Genomic DNA, 9,943 nt, shown 5'->3' with positions numbered 1-9,943 from the left:
CAAGCAGAGAGAGTGGTGGGGAAAGGGCTTACCCTTCTCAAAAACTGAAAGTCAATAAAGAATCCAGGCTATTAAAGTTGAATGTAATAAACTGAATGTGTATGTTACTTTGTATTTTTAGATTAAATAATAATAATATAAAAGATATCATTGAAGAGATGTAACCAGAAACATAAAAAGGATACTCAATGGAAGCTTATATTTTGATTTAGGACCCACAGGATGTCAAAAGACCATGAATACACCTGCTCAATATTTAGTGCTCCTCAAATATTTTTTTTTAACTCATCGAGGACAATCGCCAGTCAGTAGTCTCATCTTACTAAGAAGGTTCCAGAAGGTTGACTGAAACTTCACAAAGGATCAATGAAAGCCTACTGACAAGAGTTGTTTTGCATTGTAATCAGTATTATTAGGATTTCTACACACTGATGTGATCATAAGTCAATACAAATATTAAAGTTGAATGGAAGGCCCCTGCTGAGACCTGAAGGACAAAATGATGTATATTTAATGTGTGTGACCCTTGTTAGGCAGTGGTTTTGGTCTTCTTTGATAAAGAATGGGACTTCCAGAAGAGACACATGAGCCCCTTACTGAAGAAGGGTTAGAAAAAACCAAGAGGATCTATTTTTAACAAAATTGTAGGTGCAGTGTTATTCAGGGAGAAAAAATTCAGAATTAACTGATTCTAAGTAGAGATGTTGGTCTACTCAGCCCACCAGAAAAGCATAGAAAGTAAAGTCAGGAAAGAGGAAGTCAAAAAGAGTCAGAAAAAATTGTAAGCTCCTTGGGGGCAGGAACTTTGTTCTTATAATTCTCCTTGTAAGCCCTGATCTAGTTGTCTAAGGACACAGACGAGACCTAATAGTAAAGGCTACTCTCCCCCAGATTTTATTTCTTTGTTTTGTTCCCAACCAGGAGCTATTTTTCATATATCTCACCAGAAAGACAGCTCCACAAATATCCATGCTAACACTCAAGATAACAAAGCATAACAAGAGCAGGTCAGCCTTTATTTTACTTCACAAAAAATGCACATACACACACACACATATATATATACATATATATATCACATGTGCATATATATATATTTGAGTTCATACATATATACATATATAAAGATGTATGTGTGTGTGTATATATATATATATATGTCAATCAAAGATTCACAGCAGTCCATCCATAAATGATGCAGTTTTTCTTTCTCTCTGGTGAGTCCTCCTTTCTTCTCCACCCCCCAACAAAACCTTCAGATTCACGGCTCTCCATTCTACTATTTGGAACCGCTCAGAATGGAAATGAAACACCACACCAAGCTAACTCTTAGTAACAGAGTATGTAGTATACAGAATTTTACCTCCAAACATACTTACTCTTAAGGAAGGATGGGTTTGCTTCTGCTTTAAAACTTATGACAACTTGAAACAATTTTCCAGTCATATAGCATAGTATAAGACATATTCTAATGCAGATGCCATGCAAGAAGGGATTGTTTTGTTCTTTATTTTTGTTTATGTAACACTAAGCACAGTACCTGGTACATAGTAGGCCTTTGATAAATACTTGTTGGTTGATTGGCTGATTAAGATGGATAAAACAGAGCAAAAAAAAAAAAAAAAAAATCTCAGTGAAGCAAAGGAATAAAAATATTACCAGGCACCTCAGATTAACAGATCAGTCCAGTTGGTTGGTAGATTTGTGTCTAAGGTTTCTTGGCAGCTAAGAAGCACAATGGAGATACAATATATGGAGTACAGCAGGTGTATTTTTGGCTTGAGATTAAGCTCAAGAAGCCCAAATCTTGAGCCAGTTCTGTTTACTTACTATATGACAGACATATAATATATAGCTTACTCTTGTGTTTAAATCTGAATTTCTTAGAAAACAATCTCCCCTGGTTCCTCTCCTCTCACATTTCTAAAACATAGCAAGTATGTACTGCTCTCTCCCCAACCCTTCCTCCTTGTCATTCAGCTATAGGGAATACTCTTCAGGACCATCTCAGAAGGAATAGATCATCCAATCAAGCCATGGATCAATTTATTGGCACCCAAGCCTGGTCTTGAAATAGTCCAGAAGGCTCTGTTTAGAATGATGGATGGTATACTAAACATTGCTTCTTTTTTTCCAGATAAAACTCATACCTGTTAATTACCAATAACAAAATTTGTGGATTTAGGTACCTATCCTGTTTCCCAGGGGGGAAGGAAGAAGGTCAAGAATTCATTTCTTTTTATTGGTGAATGTAAGCTCATAGCTATAGACTTGGAAAGGACCTTGCAATCCTTTAGACCAGTGGTTCTCAAAGTATGGTCTAGAGAATCCTGGGGATCTCTGAAACCCTTTTAGAGGGTCTACAAATTCAAAAATAGTTTTTATTTCCAATATGGTAAATGTCTATAAATATAACTCAGATAAACAAAAATGCTTTGGAGAGATCCTCAATAATTTTTAATAGGATAAAGATACTGAAAACAAAAGTTTGAGAACCACTGCTTTAGATGCCCCATGTGATCAAAGAGACAGAGCTTAATCACATACCTGGACCGATATATTTGTCACTTTTTCCTTCTTTTTGGAGCACAGAGCACCCTGAAAGCTATTGGTCCTACCATATAATCTCCTCCATTTTACAGATGAGAAAACTAAGGCACAGAGGCTAAGTTATTTTTCTCAAGGTCACATAGATATCAGATGGCGGATAGGATTTAAAATTCTGATCCCAAAGCCAGAACTCTTTCCACTACTTAAATATTAGGCCACAAAGGGGCTCCAAACTCAAAAGGAGAGTTTGGAGGAAATTCAATCTGGAAATAGTTGCTGCTGCCGGCTTTAGGGAGACTTCTTGGTCCCATGAGACTATAACAAAGATGGAGGGTGAAGGGAACAAAGGAGGGGGAATTATAGAGGGAGAGAGAAGGGAAAAGGAAGAAAGAGACAGTGACAGAGAGACAGAGAGCAGAGAGAGAAAGTGTTCAATGTGAGGCAGGGTCCTACATGTACTTATGCACATTTGATATCAATAAAGTTTGCAGCCTGGGATCAACTCTAAATGGTCTCTAAATGGAGCTGCCACTTCAATATTCACCTTCAATAAATATCTTGATCCTCACAACCATAAGCTTTTCTTATGTAGTCATTTTGAGCACCTTATAATTAACATTAATCAGCTGACCCATCAAACTAAAACATACTGAATTCATTTTCTTTTGCTAACAAGGAAAAAAATAGAAAAAATCATCTACAGAGACAAAATTTTTCTTGGATCTCAATTCAAGTATATTACAATAAAATGAAAAATGTTGACCCATGGCCCAGAAATTTTGACCCAGGGGACATGTTGACTCGGTTTAGTCCTGGAAAGTCAGCCCCAAATAGTTCTCTTTGGATTGTTTAGCTCATATCTAAATTTTCAAAATATGGCTTATGTCTAATTAGCTGATGTGGGGGAAAGAATTCTGAAATTTTTGTATAAACATTCTATACAACAATAGATATAAGGTGCAGGACAGCCTTCATATCACCCCACAAACAGAATGTAGAAGAAAAACAAAACAAAATACTCATGGAAGCCCAAAATTATCTGATATAATTCTTCTCTCTCTGATGAGGTCGTTTTTGACCTCAATAACTTAACAATCCTCCAAATTCATAACATTGTCCTATGGTTTGGACTTCCCTAAGATTAAATTAAGAGATTTTTTTTTTACCTTTTCCCTGTGAAGGAGAGAGCATCTTAGTAAAAAAATATTGGTCCTATGACAAACCTGTACTCAAATAGCTCAAAGTAGTAGCTGAGGGCAAAGTTTGGGTTTGGAGTTCTCCTTACTCAATTTCTTGTGGCTCCTCCAGCTCTAAGGCCACATGGCAGATCCTTAAGCTAGAAATTTTTAGCACTCTTATGAAAGGCATAGGTTCAAGAATGTTCAGCCCTTAGCCACTTGGTTCCCCTATTCATAGCTACCATATCTCAGACTGAGAAGTTTTATTACAAATTCTCCATGGATCAGCCCATCTTTGGGGACAATTGTACATGCAATAAGGCTCTTCCTACAAGAGATCTGTGGATTGGAAGGCTTAGTAGTCCTCCCCACCCGATTCCCAAGATATCTTTTATCTCTCCGATTTCTGATGTGCAAATAAATCATACTAAATAGGAGCTGATTCTACAATAAAGATTCCCATTTGTAGGACTAGCACAAAGGGATGATGATATTGACCTCACATAACTTGAGCCAACCAAATTATCCCCAGTCCTGAGACCTAAGTAGTCTTCAATTGCTTCAGACCAGCAATCATTTCATGTTCTTTCATTGTCAAATCATCCTAAGGACATTTAAGAAATAAAAAAATGTAGAGGTGAAAAATGAAAGAATCTATTAAGATTTCCTTTAGCAGATTGCTTTCTCCAACAATGACAGAGGAGCCACTACATTTGAACTCTAACATTACAATCATCCATATGTTTCAAGAGGAAGTGGAAATGTCACTAAAGGAAAAAATATGGAAAGCACAGCTGGACCCAACCAAGCATACAGGGAGGAGATCCATGCTGGAGGCAATATGCTTTGAGTTCTGAGAGATCAGTTTGCAAAATATCTAAAAAGAAAACTAGATACTGAATAAATGGAGGGAAAATAGAAATGTCACAAGCCCCTGTCCCCCCCCAAAAAAAAATAATCATAAGCATACCAATATTTGCCAACCAACATGTTTACCATTTTACCAATCATTTCAATAGAATCTTTATGAGAAAACTTTATTTGTTTATTGGATGCATCCCTGATGAAATGTTTTGATTATAGCAGATGATATTCTACAGCTGACCACATCTTAATAGGACTGAGAATTGACTGAAAAGGACAGAGAATGCAAGACCTTGCTTTGTTTGATGTTTGTGGACTTAAAAAAATTAGTTTGGTAGAACAAAGTGTGATTACAAAGATTCTCCTCCAATAAAAGCTCTTCCATTCATATGCTTAAACTCCCAGAAGGCTATAAATTTCTTGAGAAAAGATATGTTTGTGTCTCACCACCTATAACAGTGCCTTTTTTCTCCCAGGTAACTGAACATTCTTAAAAATGAAGCTGCTGTGGGTCAAAAAGGAACTTTTTGCCCAAGTCTCAATCTACAAGGTTCACATAGAATAGTGAGGACATGAATTACCATGGTATCTTTAAATCCATAGGAAAATGGTACTGATTCCTACCTAGCTAGGCAAAGCATGGAGCAGCCTATCAAGTGTGTCCAAGCATCTATTTTAGAAGGTGCTTAATTAAGAAATATCTGTGAACTAAAGTGAAGATCATATAAGATTCACTGGTAAACACAATAGAAATAATTGATAATTTTCTGATAATTGACATCAAAAGAAGAAAAATGGAAAAAGGAAGGAAGGAAGGAAGGAAGGAAGGAAGGAAGGAAGGAAGGAAGGAAGGAAGGAAGGAAGGAAGGAAGGAAGGAAGGAAGCCCTGGCCCTTTCCCAGCAATCATGCTGCATATATTTTCTATTTATTTGCATGCATATATTTGTATATGTGTATATATATACATATATATGTGTATATATATATATATTTTTTTCCTCCTACCCCCAGTTCAATGTAAGCCCCTTGAGGACAGAAACAATTTTACTTTGTCTTTTAACCCCTAGGAACTAGCACGGTGCCTGGCAATAGCAGATGCTTAATTCTTGGAATGAATTAAGAAACAAATACATTTTGTAAAACTCATGAAAAAAGTGTCAAGCAAGATATATGATTCTTTCTTTACTTAGCAAATTATAGCATAGTTGTTAAGAAAGTATTTTCCAAACTTTAAATGGTTACATAAATACCACATATAAAAAATTTTATCAGGGTCTATTACACTTGGTATATAGTTGAGGGACTTTGTACAATACAGACTAACTGATCTTGTTGATTAAGTGATTGATGGAGACTACTTACGCCTGGGGGTGCAGTTACTGGAGTTGTACCAGGACCTGTCAAGCAATTCTCCCTAGCACATATGGAGCCAGAATGAAACAATTTTATTTATGAACATTTAATAAGAGCCAATCATGTGCCAGCCAGTCATATTTGCATAGCATTTTATGATTTCCCAAGTATTTTCCTAAGCAGGGTATCCTGTAAATCACCCAAACAAGAAAGAATTCAAGTTAGCAAGAGGATTTGCCCAAAAGAGACTCTGGCTGAATGATAAGACCTTTAGCCTGTTGGAAAGTACAACGAGGACTTTACTGATAACAAAGAAGGAATTTCCTAGTTTTATATACCACCTGAAAACCAATAACTTGATTGAGTTTTTAGTTATTTTTTAAAAACTGTCTTAGGAAATTCTCAAAAGTCATCCAGGCTATGAATTAGGGATCCAAAAATTGGATTCCACCAGTGTGGCCATATGGCCATGAGAGATGGCGTACAACTGTTTCTGAAGATTTAAAAATAAGTCGGACATATAGGGAAATGGAAAAGTACATGGTAAATGCATGCAGGCTGCAACACTTTTCTAGAGGAGATCTAAGACTACATCAGATCTAGCAGATCTGCTGCATTTGACACTGTTGAGCATTCTCTCCTCCAGAATACTTTCTCCTTTCTGCTTTGTTGAGACACTGTTGGTTGAGACTCTCTTGGTTCATTTCCTACTTTTCTGACTTTTTTTTCCAATTTATTTGCTTCATCTATTGCCTCTAATATAATTATTATTTATTAGTTTTAGTATTATATAATTTACCAAATGCTTTTCCATTTTCCTATGTGTCTGACTTATTTTTAAATCTTCAGAAACAGTTATATGCCATCTATAAAATAGAAATATTGGCTCAACTTTTAAAATATATTCTGGACTCCAACTACCTTTTCTGTCTTTTCAGACATTACTCACCACTATGTTCTTCAAAATGATCAAACTGGTCTTCTCTCTGTTCTTCACATATTGTCAATCCTCCACACTAGAAGGTATTCCCTCCTCATTTCCATCTCTTGTCCTTCTCTTCCTTTTAGAACTCAAACACCATCTCCATGCCTGATCTTTTTAACTGTCCTCCATCCCAAGTGACCTCATATTTAACTCCTTTTTGTACATTTGTATTTATTAACTTCATATTTATACTCTCTGGGAGGAGCTTTGTTTTGTTATTTGTTTTTGCAGTACTTATTATTGCTTCCATTCAAATATAAGGTCACGTGGATAGGAATTATTTCATTCTCTGTGTTTGATTATGAACATAAAGGATCTGTAAAGGATGGGAATTAAATAACATCAAGGAATTGTATGATAGGAAAGGAAGATGTGCTGGTCACAGGTAGGAGTTGGAGGTAGCCAGAATGCTCTACTGGTATCCTTGCAGTATGAAGAGAAAGAAAGGATATTTTATAGTATTTGGGGGGAACACTCTCTAATGAATTTACGGGAGGGTGTCTATGAAAATTACCCAGAGTGGGCAGGCATGGGTGGGTGACAGTCTACATGGTTTTAAGAGACTTCATCAACAATGAAATCATAAATCCATTGAAATCTTTGTTTGGATTTGGAGAGGCTGGAGTTAAATGGGGCAAAAAGCAACCAGTCAGTAAAAATTTATTGTGTTTCTTATGTGCCAGACATAGTGCTAAATGTTGAAGTAACAGAGAAAGGGAAAAAATCATTCCCTGCTCTAAATTACCACATAAGTCTAATGAAGGACATCATAGACCACAGAGAAGACAGGCAGAAAGAGCAACAAGAACACTATAATGGGAGAAACAAGCTAGATTTTTTTTTCACTTGGTTCACATAGAATGATTTCAGATCCAGATATTCAAATTCCCATTAAGTTTCCCATAGCTTAGAAAAGTCTGACATCAGCAAGACTGTGGCCTAGAGAGCTGAAAGCAATGAACTGCAGTTTTACCAACTTCATTCAACATTTCCACCATGCTCCAGTTAGCAACCCCTCAAGAGCTGTTCCTACTCACTTAGGCTATGTGGGAATTCCATTGGTCCCCCTAATCCACAGTATACTGGGCAGGTGACTTTTTCTGCCAGAAAAACCTTGGTAGTAGTTTCTCACCTTAAAGTTCTTAATGAAGAGTTCAGAGAGGCAACCCAGCAGCTGACTATTTCCAGAAGAAAAAACCTTCTTCAGCACTTCAGCAAGATTTGCTCCCTTCTCTTATACCACAAGATTTAGGGTGCAGATTACAATGGGCCACCAAACAGCCCAAACCAAAATTATGAGTTGTGATTAAGCAGCAGAGCTTAACCTGCTGATTCACCACCATTTTAACCCAGTTCTAGAAAGTGGGGAGCCACAAGAGAGCACAGTCATCATCAAGTTTTGGGAAAAAATGGAGCAGCTTTTTAAAAAAATTTTTGTTTAACCCATTGTTGACTGATATCCTACTTCTGAAATGAAGAACTGCATTCGTGAGGGCTGATAATTCAGTAAATAAGCAGAGATGCTTGAGGACATAATCAGTAGAACCTGCTGAGATAATTTCTTACAAAGAAATATTACTGTGCTGTAAAAAATAACAACTGTGAATACAGAGAAGCATGAAAAGATCCTCATGAACTGATGCAGAATAAAATTAGCAGAACCAAGAAAAGCAATGTACCCAATGACTATAACCATGTAAAGGCAAATAACAATCACACACACACATACACATAACACACAAAAGTACAGGTTGCAAAATTATAAAGAACACTTTAAAGAAGAGATGTGAGAAGACATCCCCATCCACTGGAGTAGTAAATTTTCAATGTAAGAATTTACACTTGGAGAATTACAAAATAGGTTTGATTTATTGTTTTGTTCACTGTCTAAACCAGTGGTGACAAATTCAAATATAAACTGTTCTTTTTGGTAACATAGTGACTTAGAAAACCATAAATTAAAATTGTCTGTGTTATATTATATTCTGACATATTTTGTGAAGCATTTCGCAGTGATATTTTAACTTGGTTTCAGGTAGCCCTGGTAAGTTTTGCAGGCCATGATTATGATACCTCGGATCTATTCCAGAGGTCAGCAAACTACATTTGAGGCTCAAATCCAGACCAATACCAATTTCTACACTAGAGCTAAGAATATTTTTCATATTTTAAAATGTAATTTTGTTTTAAAATATAAAAAGCACTTAGTTTTAGCATTGGATTTTGCATAAAGGCCAAAAGCTATAGTTTGCCATCCTGGTCTAGTGCTAAGAAAGTAATAGAGAGAAGGTTAATGACATAGATTAAACTTAAAAGTATATATAGCTATATTTTTCCCCAGATACCCAGTTGTTATACATTTACTAACACAGCATCGTCCATTCCCATTCCTTTATGTACGCGAGTAGCCCAGAAGGTTTATATATTTCCCATACTTTCAGGATTTTTCAATGTATTAATTATGCTTTTTTCTTCTTATAATCTTTTAAAAATGCTATATCTTAATTAGGATGGCTCTCTGGGAGAGGAAAAGGAAGGAATACTGAGATCATGATCATTTAAAATCGTAAACTACATTAATAAAAACTTATTTTAAAAAGATCTCTTCATTGAAGGCATAACTCTGGTGCTGTCTCTACCAAAAAGACTGCCTTGATTTCCACCCTCTCATACACAATATATAGTGATGCCCTAAGGAATAGGAGATTCCCAGTTTGCATAAGGAAAGGCAAACCAACCAGATCAGAAATAGAGCAGTCAAAGCTTCTAAACTGATCATTATTGCAATTGGGCCCATGAATAGTTGTTTTACTTCCAGTTTGGGTGAAATAGAAAGACCTAGCCTCATGCATCCTCACCCCCTCACCCCCCAAAAGAAAGGGGTAAATGCCCAGAGCACCCTATGAAACCTAGTCTTTTTTTTTTGAGAGACCCAACCAATAATCAAGAATACAAGTAGAAGGTTTAACAACTAAGAAAGAGTTATATATTCCAAAGTCATTAATGAATGCA

Source organism: Antechinus flavipes, chromosome 3 (assembly GCF_016432865.1).
Source record: "Antechinus flavipes isolate AdamAnt ecotype Samford, QLD, Australia chromosome 3, AdamAnt_v2, whole genome shotgun sequence".
Classification (NCBI taxonomy): domain Eukaryota; kingdom Metazoa; phylum Chordata; class Mammalia; order Dasyuromorphia; family Dasyuridae; genus Antechinus; species Antechinus flavipes.
Note: the sequence above shows the minus strand (reverse complement) of the source record.